The sequence below is a fragment of the Oryctolagus cuniculus genome, chromosome 3, assembly GCF_964237555.1.
Source record: "Oryctolagus cuniculus chromosome 3, mOryCun1.1, whole genome shotgun sequence".
Classification (NCBI taxonomy): Eukaryota; Metazoa; Chordata; class Mammalia; order Lagomorpha; family Leporidae; genus Oryctolagus; species Oryctolagus cuniculus.
In genome coordinates, this window is record NC_091434.1 from 94,993,042 (window position 1) to 95,010,163 (window position 17,122).

A 17,122-nucleotide genomic window follows, 5' to 3' on the forward strand; every position below is an offset into this window, starting at 1 on the left:
AAGCAAGTATGTACTTCCATTTCTTTCCATCTGCGATTCTCTGAGATATAGATGCTGTTTCTTGATTTTAAAACAAATTTGGCCATAAGAGGCCAAGATTAGCTGGAGCTGTAATCACTTCTCTTTAATCTTTAAAACAAAATGCTATCAGAACAGTTTGGCATGGCTTTCCTCTCATGCCACCATCTACCCATTTATACTTTGTTGAGGAACAGGTATCAGTGTGTTAAGCAGCGGAACTAGAAGCAGCTACAGCTGCATGCCACTAGAAAAGCAAATGTTGATCATGTAGAGTAGTTTGTGGTTTTTGTGTCTTTGCAGGAAGTGTCTTGATAGGGACTGGCACCCACTTCCTGCACAACAGGAAACACACCCACTTTGTAATGAGTAAGAGAACTTGCTTTCATCCAAACCAAATCTAAGACCACAGCTTGGCTGCCCTGAAAGTACTGGATTTAGCACTTGTTGCTCATAGCACAAGCATTTAAGAACCAAAGCCTCACTTCTATTGTATTTGTTACTTCAGTCTATATATAAGCACAGGATTTTGTCAGGGACTTCATATTGTTATAGGAAAAAATAACACATTTTGCCATACCAGATCAATGAATACCTTCATCTACTAAAGACAAAAGTGGGAAAGTAAAGACTGGTTCAGTTCTCATTGGACTGCATTCCCTGTACAAATCAGGTAGGCAAAGTTGCCCGTATTAGCTCCTGGGAAAGCATCCAGCCTCTTGGACATAATGGTCCTTCCTAGTGTTTATATATTCATCTGGATTGAGTGGCAGCAATTTTACATTTTAGAGTCCATCAAAGCCAAACTGATGATCCAAAGAAGCTTGATCTTCTCAGGGTCACTTTCCTTACATTGGCTCTTCCTTTTCTTTGTCTGGGTACCCAATAGCTGGAATCTCCTGTTGAGATTTTCTCCTTAGTAGGTGTGAGATTCGTTTTTCTTGTACATTCCTTACCTTATAAAAGTCTCCTTCTTGCCATCATCAATGTTAATGACTGCCAATCCTCTTTTAGAGACATTTGTGTATTAATAGAGACTATTCCTATAACATATTTCCTATGGCTGGATCTTAAGTAACAGGTAGACGTGAATAATATGCTTTGAGGTACATTGTGAAATCCTATCCCAAGAGGTTATATGTCATAGAAAAAAAATGGGAACCAGAGTTAAAACTTCTTTTATGAACTTGCACTTAAGTTGTACTCTTTTAAACTGTGATAAATGTTCAAATTAAAAACGCATCAAAAAAGATCCCAAGTTCTTGATGCATTAGCTTACGGCAGAGCAACAATCCCACTGAGAACAGAAAAGTTGGACAGAAAGTAAAAATGATCCATTTGAAAAATTTGGAGAACAGCTGAGGCAACTGAGGGGCCAGGCTGCTAGAAAAGCAGGTAATTACTGAAAGATGAGTTGATATTTTGTGAGCTACTTTCCTTCCAGAGACATTAACCAGTTTTTGGAGGGAACCTTAAAATCCTGCAGAGGGCTACAGCTTACAGGCAAAGAAGCCAGCAGAACTTTGAAGACGGTGTTATGAAAGCTGCCAGGACTTGGAAAACCAAGATCTTTTAGAGGAGACATTCAGAGAAACAAATCCAGCCTTAACAGAGGCTCCCTTGAAGGTTTTTGTTGTTTTGCTTTTTATCCTTAAGGTGAGCAGAGCTAGAAATAAAACCTCACTCTGAAAAGCAGAGTGGAAGTTTTGGCAGTTTTACGTAGCTAAAGAGGCCACGAATTGGAATAATGACCTGGCAAGGAGGAACAACTCACCAATCTCAGTAGGGACCTGAGGGTACACAAAAAAGGAGGGAACCAGAGTTAGATGAATGTTCACAAAAAGTATAACTCAGTCCTTGCTTTGATTATGGTAATCTGCACTCAGATCCTAATTAGCAGTTCCAAGTGCTTACAGTTTCCATAAAGGAAAAGAGTCCCAGCAGCTGGATTTTTCCCCTACACACAAATATTGTGCATACTTATGGGGTACACTGTGAGTTTTTGATACAGGCATACATTTCATAATGTTCCAGCCAGGGTAAGCATTTCTTCCTCCTCAAATATTTCTTGTTTATGGTAAAAACATTCAAAAGCCTTTCTTCTAGATTTTTGAAATATTAAAGCACATTATTGTAATCTATAGTCACCTCACCATATTGTAACAGAACATCAGAATTTATTTATCCCGTCTGACTATAACTTAACACCCATGGACTAAATCCTTCCTAATCCACCTCCCCCATACCTTCCTCTACCTCTAGAAACTACGTTTCTCCTCTCAACTTCTATGGAATTAACTTTTTCAGATTCCACATATGATTGAGATCACATGGTACTTATCTTTCTATACCTGGCTTATGTCACTTAGTATAAACTTCTTCACTGGAGCCATGTTGTTGTAGATGACAGAAAAACAAGATAATTCAATTGAAATGATAAAAGAAATATTTTCACTGGGCACAAAGATGAATCTCTTGATTTTCTGGGTGTTACAGCTTAACCTATACCCTTCCTGAACCTTTAGTGTTGGGTGATGATGATTTGCTGGTCTGAGGCATCAAGATAAGATTGTTTATCTTTGAGGGTCTAGAGCTTTATTATTGTATGTCATTTGTCTCTATCTGCATGTAGGCAGGTATATTTTCTTCCTCTCCACCCATTCTTAGCAGAATGGGAAAGGTTGTTTTCAAAATGTGGACTCTTTAGACCACAAGGACTAACCAAACATTCATGTTTCAGTTTCTCAACTTATGTGTCCTAACAATACATTTGCTCTCGCCAAATGTAGGAATAACTGTAAAAATATATGCGACATTATAAAGGGAAGACTTTATAGTACTTGCAAAATGCCAGGAACTTAGTTAAGATCAGGAGTTTCAATCATTTGATTAGGGAATAGAGCACACTCTGGCCTGTTATGCATATAATTTATTGCAGTGCAGTGAGTGGGCAAAGATCAAATTTGGGTGATTGGGTTTTGAGGTAGATTAAGCTATAGGAGGTGGTGATTTAATATGTATGAAGGAGAAGAGTTGCAAAGCTGGACATTTGGTTAACTGTACAAAACTGGAAACCTACCATTTGAGAGACCTATAAAAGAGCAGTGATACTTGTGGGCCTCACATAGACATGAGATCTGGGTGGAATCATTGTCTTGTGTAGATGCTCTAGACAAAATTGCCAAGGTCTTACATTTGAAACATACATAATGGTAATTTTAAAAAGATTAAAACTTAATTTTAAATTAAAAATATTTAATTCACATTGTAGAAATCATCTTTAGGCAAGACCTTGACTGTGGGATTTCCTTGTGAAGTTTGGAATGCATTGCATGATTTTGCAGTATCCTCCCATAATTCTTCAGGTGCAGTTCAGTCTGATACAGCATGTCTACATCTATATAATGTCCAGGACTATGGATAGCTTCTTTATGAATGATAGCATTGCAGGGTGAAACAAGTCATTATGTGTTACGTTAGTACACATTCAAGAGCCTTAAGGTGACAATTCTTCCCAACTGCTCATTCACTATACTGCAATGAAAGCAAGAGATTATGTAGCATATAAAAACACAAAATCCAGGTCCTGAGATGGACTCTGTTTGTGTCAAACTCTTTTAATTTAGTGCTTTTACATTTTGTAAATGATATAAATAATATTAATGATGTTTTAATAGAACTGATTCAGAATAAAATTATAAACCAAATGGAATACTTTAGAGATGAGTCACAGAAATTTAATAGTCTGATACTGATCATTTATTTTCAAGAACTGTGCTGTCCATTCCAATGGGATTGGTATCAGAGAACAATAATCTTTAAGCCATTTTACACATTTCTCCCCCCCCTTAATTGTGCATGTGTGTGTCCATGAGTGTGTGTCTGTGAAGAGTAACTATTGTGACCTTGAAATGAGCTTTTCCTAAAGTTTGTCAGTCTTATCAATTTTGGCTTTACCCTTGTTCTGTGTTTAGTATGGTGTGTCACGTAGTTGATACCCAGTGATATTGTTCTGTTGTTAGGTGATTGACCTGGTGAAATAATGTAAGACTGACTGAGTGCTAAGGACTAAACTGAGGTATCTACAACAAACAATGTAAAACCTCCAAGAAGACAAGGATGCAAAATTCCAACAGCTATAAGGTGGCTTAGAGAAATTATAAAGTAGAAAACAGGGCTCCTTTTATTCTCCCTGACCAGAGACAAAAATTTATATTAAGACTGGGTCTACTTGTAACTGGAAGAATTAGGCACCTCACTGAAAGTTAGAAAAAAATGGAGTGAGAGAGAAAGCCATGCTACCACAGAAGGTTCTGATTTGGTTTATAGAGTACTCCTAAATAAAAATTCATCCACAGATGACATTTTGTGGTTATAAATTTTTAAAGTTTTGAAACAATCTCAAACTTACAGGAAAGTTACAGGCATAATATGGTGAACTTTAATTTTTCTGTACCACCTGAGAGTAAGTTGCTGGTCTCATACTTCATCAGCTCTGAATTCTTCAATGCATATTTCCTACCACCAGGGCATTTCTTCACTGTGCAATCATCATAATCAGGATATTGGGACTGATGTATAACTACCGTATCATCCTGAGACCTCACTCAAGTTTCCAATTTTCCTGGTAATCTCTCTTTAGGGCAAAAGGACCTCATTCAGAACCGTATCTTGCATTTTCTTGTCTCCTTCAGTCTGAAACATTCCTTTACTTTCCTGGCTTTAACATTTTTGAAGATTTCAGGCTAGTTATTTGGTAGGCTGTCTCTTGATTGAGGCTTGCCGGATGTTTTGTCATAACTAATTTCAGCTTACACATCGTTGGCAGGAATATCACAGAAGGGGCACTGTGTTCTCATTGTATCCTATCAGGTGCATACACTTTTTGATTTATCCTATTTCTGATGCCATTGCTTTGATTACTTGATGGAGGTGGAGTCTGCCAGTATTCTCCAGAGTAATGTTATTCTTTTCCCCTTTGTAATTTATGAGTATCTCATGGAAAGATACTTTGAGACTATATAAATAGCTGATGCCTCAAAAATGTGTCATTCATTCATTTCTTCATGAAACTTTTAACTTATTTATTCATTTATTTATAGAAGCTAGGATTTATTGTTGTTTTATATTCAAGATAGAGGAAAACAACCTAAAACCAGTTTCTAGATGGCAGACCAAGAAGATAAAGATGTATGATCCCAATACCTGTAAGATGACCTGGAAAACTTTAAAGTGTAAAGTAGGGTCTCATATAACTTGTAATTGTTATTATCTATTTGATGTTGACATTGCCTCAGATTTCTCCAATGGGAACCCCTTCAAGCCAGCTGCCTCTGTGTCCTGTGGAGATGCTTCCATTGTTTTGGTGGGCCCTCCCTTGCTTTCTATTTCAAAAGGATGCTCCAGGCTGATTATTGCTCTAGTCCTGGAGTAGGCCATTTCTCCAAAGGGCCTAGATCCATTTACTGGTGAATGCTATTGGAGAATTACTGTTCCTAGACCTTTACATTTCTATTTATTGTCTATATCTATCATCTATTATCCATCATTGAATCACAAGCCCATTCCACCACCTCCAAGTTCTCTCCAATGTTATATTTTTCTTTCTTTCAATGTTTGTAGTTCCCTCTTCTAACAAAGAAAAATCTATCTTTCAGTAAACTTGGTATATTTAATCAGTCTCCCTCTATGCAACAAATTTTCAAGTGCATTGCCACTCCAAGCCCACACAAAAGCCTCTTTAGTCTGCCTGGTTATGACACCCTTTTATGCCATCCTGTATGTGGATACTCTTCTCATCCTACTTAGACCTGATGCAAATGCCACACCACAGCCATCCCCACATGTTGCTCTTTAATCCTTGTAGGGGTTTTCCCCCTGGTCTGAGCCATAGCTCTTTATGCTATTGAAGACATTTATCTTGGCCAACCCCACTTACTGGTTTTAAAACTGAATTGTTGGCTGGCGCTGTGGCTCACTAGGCTAATCCTCCACCTGTGGCACCGGCACCCCAGGTTCTAGTCCCGGCTGTGGTGCTGGTTCTGTCCCGGTTGCTCCTCCTCCAGTCCAGCTCTCTGCTGTGACCTGGGAAGGCAGTGGAGGATAGCTCAAGTGCTTGGGCCCTGCACCTGCATGGGAGACCAGGAGGAAGTACCTGGCTCCTGGCTTTGGATCAGCATAGCGTGCTGGCTGTTGCAGCCATTTGAGGGGGGTGAACCAAAGGAAGCAAGACCTTTCTCTCTCTCTCTCTCTCACTGTCTAACTCTGCCTGTCCAAAAAAAAAAAATCCACAAAAAAAAGGGAGCACATAGACAAGTCTAGTACCTGCTAACGCTAACTGATGGAGTAAATAAAGGGGAGAGTGATCCAACATGGGAAGTGAGATACTCAGCAGACTCATAGAATGGCAGATGTCCTAAATAGCACTCTGGCCTCAGAATCAGCCCTAAAGGCATTCGGAGCTGGCTGAAAAGCTCATGAGAGTATTTCAGGCATGGAAAGCCAAGACACTCTGGCAAAAGATCTCTGCGAGTGAGATCCCAGTGGAAAGAACAGGCCATCAAAGAAGGAGGTACCTTTCTCTGAAGGGAGGAGAGAACCTCCACTTTGACTATGAGCTTGTCTAAACAAGATAAGAATCGGAGAACTCAGAGGGCTTCCATAGCCTTGGAAACTCATGACTGGAGCATAGGGAGATTACTGATGCCATAGACAGGAGTGTCAATTGGTAAAGTCAACAACAGGAGTCACTGTGCACTTACTCCTCATGTAGGATCTCTATCCTTAATGTGCTGTACATTGAGATTTAATGCTATAACGAGTACTCAAACAATATATTTCACTTTGTGTTTCTATGGGGGTGCAAACTGTTGAAATCCTTACTTAATGCATACTAAACTGATCCTCTGTAAAAAAAAAAAAAAAAAAAAAAAAAAAAAAAAAAAAAAAAAAAAGAAATTATCAATTCCCAACTTGACTCTCACTGGGATTAAACATGACAATAGGTCTGCTCTGATTTCATCATCATTTTAAAAAATCATCTATTATTTTTCACTTTATGTTTCTGTGTGGGAGCAAACTGTTGAAATCCATACTTAATGTATACTAAGCTGATCTTCTGTATATTAAGATAATCGAAAATGAATCTTGATGTGAATGGAAGGGGAGAGGGAGTGGGAAAGGGGAGGGTTGTGGGTGGGAGGGACGGTATGGGGGGAAAGCCATTGTAATCCATAAGTCGTACTTTGGAAATTTATATGCATTAAATAAAAGTTTAAAAAAAAAAAAAAAAAACCTGAATTGTTAAAGAAGGCAGTGGGGGAGCCTTTCCGTGCTACCCGGTGAGGGATCCATACGGCGTTGTTTTTGATTCCCGGCGTAACTTAAGGGGAAGCTGTCACAATGTCCGGAGCCCTTGATGTCCTGCAAATGAAGGAGGAGGACGTCCTCAAATTCCTTGCAGCAGGAACCCACCTAGGTGGCACCAACTTTGACTTCCAGATGGAACAGTACATCTACAAAAGGAAAAGTGAGGCATCTACATCCTCAATCTGAAGAGGACCTGGGAGAAGCTTCTGTTGGCGGCTCGTGCTATTGTGGCCATTGAAAACCCTGCTGATGTCAGTGTGATATCCTCCAGGAACACTGGCCAGAGAGCTGTGCTGAAGTTTGCTGCTGCCACTGGAGCTATTCCCATTGCTGGCCGCTTCACACCTTGAACCTTCACTAACCAGATCCAGGCAGCCTTCTGGGAACCACGGCTTCTGGTGGTTACTGATCCTCGGGCTGACCTCCAGCCTCTCACAGAGGCATCTTAAGTGAACCTGCCTACCATTGCTCTGTGTAACACAGACTCTCCTCTGTGCTACGTGGACATTGCCATCCCATGCAACAAGGGAGGCCACTCCATGGGTCTGATGTGGATGCTGGCCTGGGAGGTTCTGCGCATGCGTGGTACCATCTCCCATAAATACCCCTGGGAGGTCATGCCTGATCTCTATTTCTACAGAGATCCTGAAGAGATTGAAAAAGAAGAGCAGGCCACCGCTGAAAAAGCTGTGACCAAGGAGGAGTTTCAGGGCAAATGGAGAGCCCCAGCGCCCGAATTCACTGCTACTCAGCCTGAGGTTGCTGACTGGTCCGAAAGCGTGCAGGTGCCCTCTGTGCCTATTCAGCAGTTCCCCACTGAAGACTGGAGTGCTCAGCCCTCCACCTAAGACTGGTCTGCAGTGCCCACTGCTCAGGCCACCAAGTGGGTGGGAACAACCACTAAGTGGTCTTAAGCTGCTTGTCACGGTCTCTGAAGCAAACATGGAAATGAGGTTGACGAATCGGGGGTGGGGTGGGGGAAGCCAATGTAGTCCATAAGCTGTACTTTGGAAATCTATATTCATTAAATAAAAGTTAAAAAAAAAAGAAATGAGGTTGACGAAAAAGAAGAAGGGAATGGGAAATAAGAAAAAAATAAAAAGGATAAAAAAATTTAAAATGTCACTTTTCCAAATTATTAAGAAATTGTGTATTAGATATTTTAGAACCAATTTATATTTTTGAAAAATACATGCACACACAATGTCTTTAGGATTGGAAGGTTTCAAATATGTTTTGGGTTTCACTTTGTAGATTATAGACCTTGGGTTTCCTTGGTTCTCATCATGTTTGCATGAGATCATGGTTTTCAAACTTTGCTATCTACTATAGCTCAGGTGCTATAGTCACATATCAAAGCTGCTCTGGGAGAGCAGGATGGAGTGTGAGAGTGTTCCAGAGTCTGAGTGGCATGTTTTTGTTTCCAACCTTGCTTCAAGCAGAAAGCTCTGTTTTTAACTATTTAATTTTTAATTTTTATTATGTACCCTTTTAAGTTTCATGTTTTAAATACGTTATGTGTCAGGCTTCCATATGAAATTTCAGTTGAAAACGTCTTACTTGCTGGGGCCAGTGTTTTGGTACAGAAGGTGAAGCCTCCACCTGCAAGTCTGGCCTCCCAGCTGCTCTGCTTCTGATCCAGCTCTCTGTTAATGATCTGGAAAAAGCTGTGGAAGATGGCCTAAATGCTTAGGCCCTTGCCACTTGTGTGGGAGACCTGAATGAAGCTCTGGCTTTGGCCTGGGTCAGCCCTGGTTGTTGCTTCTATTTGGGAAGTGAACCAGCAGATAGAAAACCTCTCTGTCTTTGTGTGACTCTGTCAATTAACAAAATGCATCTCTAAAAATAAGTCCTAAATGCTAAAGATGTTTCAAAAATTGTTAGATTATTTCTATGAGAGTACTAGCAGAGGGTTTTAAGAATTAAACTTTTAAAATTCCTAGGGAGGTACTTTTTTCTTCATGAGTATGAAAAGTGGATAAATTTCTGTTATTTAAAAATTGTTTTAAAGCTTATTGTAATATATGATCATTTTAGGTTATTTTCAAAATATGGAAGAGTAGAAAACAATTTACTGTTGTTCTGCCTCTGACACATTGTGATAAAGTTACTCTCAACCTTTTGAAATATTCCCTTCCAGTATTTTAAAAATGTTTATTTATTTATTATTCATTCATTCATTTGAGAGAGAGAGAGAGAGAAAGGATACGGTTGCAAATAATTTATTTGAGAAATCATCCCAAGAAACACTGGCAGGGAATTAAAGAAATAAGATTGAAAAGGCAGGAAGTCAATAAAATATGTGTTAGTTTTAATGATCTGTGATTACTTTAAAATTTACTGTATATGGGTGAAATGGTCATTTTTTTCCCATTCAATTGTTGTTTATAGCCATCATCTATATTTCCATTAAACTAGGATCTTTTTGCTTTTTACTTGATAAACTTCTTATTTGGTGAAAAAAATGTGCTTTAAAGAAGTTACTGTTGTGGGTATCTGAAGTTAATCCTGCCTGGAAATTTCTGAGAAATAGTGTGGAAATTTCCTCAATGTCATGTTTAGATAGTAGTGAATATGCTGGTGTGTTTATCTACCAATTACATATCCATCATTGGTTGAAACTTACTTGGGGGAGAATTGACTCCTTGATACTTTCAGTTTGTTCTACACATGGGCCAACTTTGTTCCTTTGTGCAAAACAGAAGGTATGCATAAAGTTGTATGTATTCCTTGGTAATCAGTCTTCAGGATGTGAATGCCAAGAGGAGGTGGGCAGAGCACTAACAGAGTCTGATACACTTCCCACTTCTCAGCTCCTACTAGATCCACAGCTTGATTAAGTTCTTATTTTTAATACTTCATATATCTTAATCTTTTTCAATAACCATCACTTCCCCTCCACTGATTGATTTCTATCAGCACACACAGTTTTTCAAATAGCTTCCACCTAAAAATTAAATTTCCATATTTTCTTTCAGTTACTACCCTATTTACCTTCTCTATTTCTCATCAAAACTTTTCAAATTAGAGCTGGATTAAAGGAATAAATTCATAGTGTTACACAAAATAGAGGTACGGTTATAGTTCACAATAACCTGTTATATATTTTATGAGCCAATGGAAGAAATGAGCTCTGAGTCTCTAATCATAAAGTAATGTCAAAGAAGGGGAAATGTTGATCACCCAGATGTGGTCATTACATATTAGTTACATGTTTTTGAAATATACTTCACCTCATAGATATGTATAATTATTGTTAGTAAAATTTTGCAAATACTTTTCCAAGAGCTGGATGTCGTTGTGGCTTCTTTTTCCTGAGGCCTCCCTCCTCTCGTTGACTTAAGTGGAATTTCCATCATTATTACTACCCTAAAACTGCCCTTATGAAACTCTGCAATAACCTCTAGGACGCAAAACCAGTGGTCACTTCTCTACACTCCTGTCACTCAACTTTTCAGCATAATTCAACAGTGATGTGCTCTCTTCTTAAAGAAAGTTTCCTTTTCTAGATTCTAGTACCACTGTATTTTGCTAACTCATCTGTTACTACTTTTTAGTCTCCTTTAATAACCCATTTTCTGGTGCCATTTATGATTATGCCAAAGTCCAATCCATCTACGTATTCTTCTTAAGTTAATCCACTCAATTATCTTGACCACTTCACTGAGCTCCAGAATCATATATACAACTGTTTTTGTGACACTTGTATTTGCATATTTAGTAAGCATCTTACCATGCCCAGAGCCAAACAAAACTCCTACTTTTGTCACTTAAAACTTTAGAGAATGCCAAAAATTTCCTAGCTACTCAAACAAAAATTATGAGCATGTCTTGATTTATTTTTTCCTCACCTCCCACATCTGACTCCATAAGCAAGTTCTCTCACCTCCATCTCAAAGTTAAATTCTGAATATAACAGTTCTCTCAAGTCCCTCCTTTCCACTCTAGTACAAGACACTATCATTTTCCCCCAATCTACTGCAACAACCTCCTCATGCCTCTCCTCCTACATCTTTATGAACCATTTTGTACACAGAAAACTGAGAAATATTTTAAAATTATACATCATATTTCTTACTTCTTGAAATTCTCTGTGTTCCTTAATACTCAACAACAGTAGCAAAAGCAACAGCAGCATAATCTGGTTCTTCCATTTCTCTCTGAGTCATTTCCCACCACCTTCCTCTCTGTTCTCTGTAGACTAACCACACTTGCCTTCCTTTTCAAAGTGATTCTTATCAATGACTGTACCACACCTTGGTGGCACTTTGAAATTTGTGGGTGCATCTTTGCTTGTTGTGATTTTTGGATCAATAACAGTGTGTATGGTCATTGATTCCAGACATCCTGCCATGTGCTGAACAGCCCCAAATGTATTTCTATATCCCAGACAACTTTCGAATATTCCGCCACATATTCATGTAAGTAAAAAATCTACTTAAAACTATTTGGATGTAAAAACTATAATCACAAAGTATCCTAGCATAGTTTTAATATACAGTGAAATTTCTAGGAAAAAAACTACATTATAAATTAAGGGAAGATAATTTGTTTTGTTAGAAACTCTATCAGAACTTGCTCACCATTTCAGAAAATCACATCACCAATGGCAACGCCATTTGTGATATTTTAGTTGCCAGTGCAATACACCTGTACCTGACTCCATTTGTGGTTGTCACATTCATGTGGTTTCTAAGTATAGACACAAACATCTGACTAGTTCATATGGCTTCTTGTTATAATACCTGAGCTTTTCCAGATAGAGATGCATATCATTTTATTGTAAATTATATCTCTTTGTGCCTTTTATTTTGTTTAAGACATTATACTAATATATAAAACTAATATTTTGTAAATTATTTGTGTAATTATCTGATATTTGACATGAATGTAATTTCAGAGTAACAAAGGGAATTTTACAAATTATTGGCCATAAAAAGAGCCTGAATGTTTTGAGAATGTTGCTCTAGCACTTAAGCTTGTTCCTATTCCAGGTGATCAAGTTGCATATACTATAGCCTGGAACAATGGACAGACCTTTTCATAGTGATGTGCCAGCTTGTGAGGAAATTCTAAGATCTATCTGCAATTAATCTAGTAGATTAATTCTGTACTTAAGGCAGATACTGTTAGTGTTTTCTAAAACCTATCAATCTTCTTTAATAGACCATTTTCCTAAGCATTCATCACAACCAGAAGTGGCCACATGACTATAGGAACAGCAAAAATTTATTTTAAGCAATCACTGTTTTCTAATTTGTCTCTATGTAACCTTTCACATTTGGGGATCAGGCTTTCTATGGTACAATGTGCATTGACATTTCAATACCTTCCTTTCCAATTATTTCATGGAAAGGATTAGAAAGATTGTAGGGTACAGCAATGTTATAGAAACAGCACTCGGATCACAAAAGAAAACAGGATGATGCTGAAGCTGTAGCACCATATTATATCTTATTGTTTATATTTTTAAGGGTGCACAATGATGGTGTAAGATCAAAGGTCTGATTCCTTTTCTTCCTTTTCACAGGTTGTCTTTTTTTTATTAAATATAAGATCAGTTTTTAGTAGGGTTTTCTGTGATCATGTTTACTTCCTCATTTTTAGTTTGTATTTTTCTAAGATTTTGGCATTGGAGTCAGCTTTATGGCACAGTGAGTTAAGCTGCTGCCTAGGGCACCAATATCCCATATTAGATTGTCAGTTTAAGTCCTGGCTGCTCCACCTCTTAGCTAGTTCCAAGCTAATGTACCTGGGAAAGCAGCAGATGATGACCTACATACCTGGATGGAGTTCCTGGCCCTTGACTTTGGTCAGACCTATCTCCAGCCATTGTAGCCATCTGAGGAGTGATCAAGTGGGGGTCTCTATTCAGATGTACTTGAGAGATGTTGAGAATGGCTGCATTGCAACTTAATGGTTTAGAATCCTTTTATATAGTATGGAATACTACTCAATCATAAAAAAGAATGAAATCCTGTCTTTTGCAACATAATGGATGCAACTGGAAGTCATTATACTTAAAGAAATAAGCCAGTGCCAAAAAGACAAATGCTGTATATTTTCTCTGATGTGTGGTAACTAATAGAGTACTGAAAATGTTATGTATAGAAGTGAGATTGACAGTTTGAGCTTCGATGATTGTTTATAGCCTTTGCCTCTACTTTTGAGAAACAGTGTTCTTTTCTTTTTACAATTTGTTGAAGTGTTTAATTCACGTGGGGTTAATCTTAGGAGGATAAAATAAGCTAAAAGTACATCATTGTAAACATTAAGAGAAGGAATAAGAAAGGCAGGGAGAGGGAGGATGGAGGCCTGGGTGGGAAGGAGGGTAGGACGGGAAGTATCACTATGTTCCTAAATGAAAAACATGAAATTTGTTTACCTTAAATAAAATTAAAAAAAAATCAAGATAGACTTATTTCCTTGACTCCCAAGAGAGTAGCCTGTGTGATTGTCAAGAGCTGATAGTGACCATGAAGAAATGCTAATGGACAAAAGAAAAGAACAAGGGTCTTTTGTTGTAGGTAAAGTCTACAACTTATGACTCACACTCAACAGGAGTCAAGAGGCTTGTGGCCCTTTGTTGGACAAGTTTCTGAAGACTTCAGGTTTCCCCAGTGATCTCCCATTGCCAATGAGACTATATGACTGGAGTGAGGGTATACAGAAGGTTTTTGGAAACCTCCCTTTGCCCTTATCATGGAGATTTTTCTTTCTTCCTGACTGTGGCCCATCACTGTGGGTATCTGCCTACCTGTCAGATGCCAGTAACTTTTCAGAATATTTATGAGATAATTTTGTGAGAGTGAAAAATAATAGATATTGGTTCAATTCCTGTGTCAATTTCATAAGGAGAACTATCTTTTCTTTTCTTTTTTTTTTTGGACAGGCAGAGTTAGACAGTGAGAGAAAGAGAGAGACAGAGAGAAAGGTCTTCCTTTTTCTGTTGGTTCGCCCCCTAAGTGGCCACTACGGCTGGCATGTTGTGGTTGGTGCGCTGTGCCGATCTGAAGCCAGGAGCCAGGTGCTTCCTCCTGGTCTCCCATGCGGGTGCAGGACCCAAGGACTTGGGTCATCCTCCACTGCACTCCCGGGCCACAGCAGAAAGCTGGACTGGAAGAGGAGCAACCGGGACAGAATCCGGCTCCCCAACCGGGACTAGAACCCAGGGTGCTGGTGCCGCATGTGGAGGCCTAGTGAGCTGCAGCGCCGGCTAAAGGGAACTATCTTTACAGTTTAAAATTGCATACTTTTTTCCTCCAAAGATAAACAGCTCATAGTTTTCTATCTTCAAGCTAAGCTAGCATGGTTATGTATTGAATATCAAGATTATCACTAATTTTCTGCCCTACACAATAATTAGTGGCACAACTATTTGTCTGATATATTTTATGTGATGCTCATTAGTGGAAGTACAGTTGGTTAGAATTTGATGTAACTGAACTTCAGAAATGCCACCTTTTGATGTCACTCTGTGCACCGAGAGAAAACATTCATGAACACCAACTTGACTAACTTTATGAAGAAGTCAGGAAGCTACTCACAGCAAAGCATTAATTAGGATAGTTAGTCAATCAGTAGCCCCTGTAGCTTGCTCATTCTTTTGGAAAAATTGGAAGCGTTTAACAACATGTTTTTCAATAGGTTGGTCAAGGTAAGTAACATATCTTAGGACAAAATACAGTGAATTTATTGAGGACTAGATCAAATATCTGTTCTTCTGTGAAGTCTTGAACAATCTACTTTGGCAATATTGGTTAATCATTGCTCCAAAAGTAATTTATTCATGTTTAATAGCACTGATATTCCTATACTGAATTATTATTACTACTATTTTTTCTTTTACCATTATTAGTAGTAGTGGTAGCCATAGTTATTTGGCATTGTCTATGCCTTATTATATTATGTATCCTTAGGGCACAGGTCAAAGCCAACCATATTGTAATTGCTCACCAAATGTTTGCTGAAATGAAATCATGCATTCATGAATGTTTGTGTGAATCATTGAGTGAATCAATTCAATGAATTTTGACTATTCCTTCAAACCATGGATAGAGGAGATTATGAATCCTACAGAAATTGGAAGTTTATGACCTACCTATTGACAACAATGATTTTAGACTTTATTGGCATAAAAACATTGATATTTCACTAGTAGCCAACTTTCTGAAAGGGACAAAAGCTAAAGATTAGATTTTAAAATATTAGCAAAAAAAGTGCCCAGGTAAAAATTATGGAATAATATAAAACATTCAATGTGAGAGCAAAAATTTGATCTTTCTCATAATGATTGTTTAGTTTTCAAAACACAGTGATTTGAAGAATTCCCCTCCCTGGGAAAGTTTCTGCTCTCTCTTGGTTAAAGTAGCTGTTCCATGGGGAGGCTAGGGAGCTAGGATCATGAGCGCAGGGTCAGGTGTGTATTTGCTTGCTTATGTAATGCTAGTACTCCACACAGAAATAAGAGCATATTATATTTTTGATATTATTCATTGAATAAGTGGATAAATAAATGAAACAAATTAATATAATTGTGGTTTATTATCAGTGTATTTATAGGCACAGATCTAGTTTGATTAGAAATTAGTTAAAATAACTTTAAAAGCTTTACTCAGAGCTTTGGTTGTTCAATCTTATTTCTTTTCCTTCAAAGACTTCTGACTTAGAAATGTGAATTCTTCTGGCATAGGTTTCTGCTACAACGCATTCCTCTTGACTCCAGCTGTCTGGTGCTTAAACTTAAAAGTTTCCTCAAGTGCTTTCCTAGCACTTTGTCCACAGCACGACTGTAACACTTTTCACACATAATTGCATTTACAAAAAGCCCTTACCAAATGCAATTTCCTTTTCATGAAATTGTACATATGCGGGTTTACTTTTGTGCACTTTTCCACAGTCAGAGGAATCTTATTTGATTAGATGCACACCTGTTGGGGATAATTTGGAAAACAGGGAGTAAGGAGTTGAGAGTTGAAAAAGCAAAAAGGAGGAAAAGCAGGTGGTAAAGCAAGAGAAAGATTTTCAAATGCAGCTTGGGAAGAAACCAAGGTGTCCAAGGTAGAGTTAGAAATGCATCCCGTTGGCTAGAAGGAAGACAGGTACATGTGTTCTAGAATGAAATTTTCATGAGCAAAGTAAAAATTCTGTGAGTGGGTAGACCTGAGAGGTGGTACTGTTTTGTATACTAAGGTAACTCAAATAAAAGTTGTTTAGGACTTTTTCCAATGAAGTTACTATGTATTTGTGGCCACCATGTAATGTAGAAGACTGGAGTTAATGAGTCATCCACTCATCCAGACAGACATTTAGCTTTCAGGTATAAAACAACATGTACAGTTCATTGCAGAGACAAATTATTTGCCAACAAATAAATACACAGATATCTTGTTGAAAATGGCAGGAAGAGATTTTACTTTACCATCTTCATTGTTTGGTTTTCAAGAAAGAAAAACATTTATAATAACTTTCATAGCTTTATTCACAACCTTGGTGGCCCAGTCTTATCTTTCTTTAAAGGCTTATTTATTTTGGAAATGTGAATTCTCCTGGCACAGGGAATTTTGGAGCCTAATCTTTTATTGGAGAGGGAAAATATATGTTTGTGTAGCAATGTACAAATTGCGTGAGTCACAGAGATGGAAAAATATTACTTTATTTATCTTTCCATAACTAGACTTAATTTTAAGCCTCCTTTTACATCTAAAGAAGAAAGTTTCATTTAGCTACTAACAAT

At 38.0% G+C, this 17,122-nt stretch overlaps 1 pseudogene; it reads left to right on the forward strand.

The window, feature by feature from the left end:
• The first annotated feature begins 7,360 nt into the window (after window positions 1–7,360).
• LOC100356035 (small ribosomal subunit protein uS2-like) lies at window positions 7,361–8,300 on the forward strand (annotated as a pseudogene).
• Window positions 8,301–17,122: the final 8,822 nt, after the last annotated feature.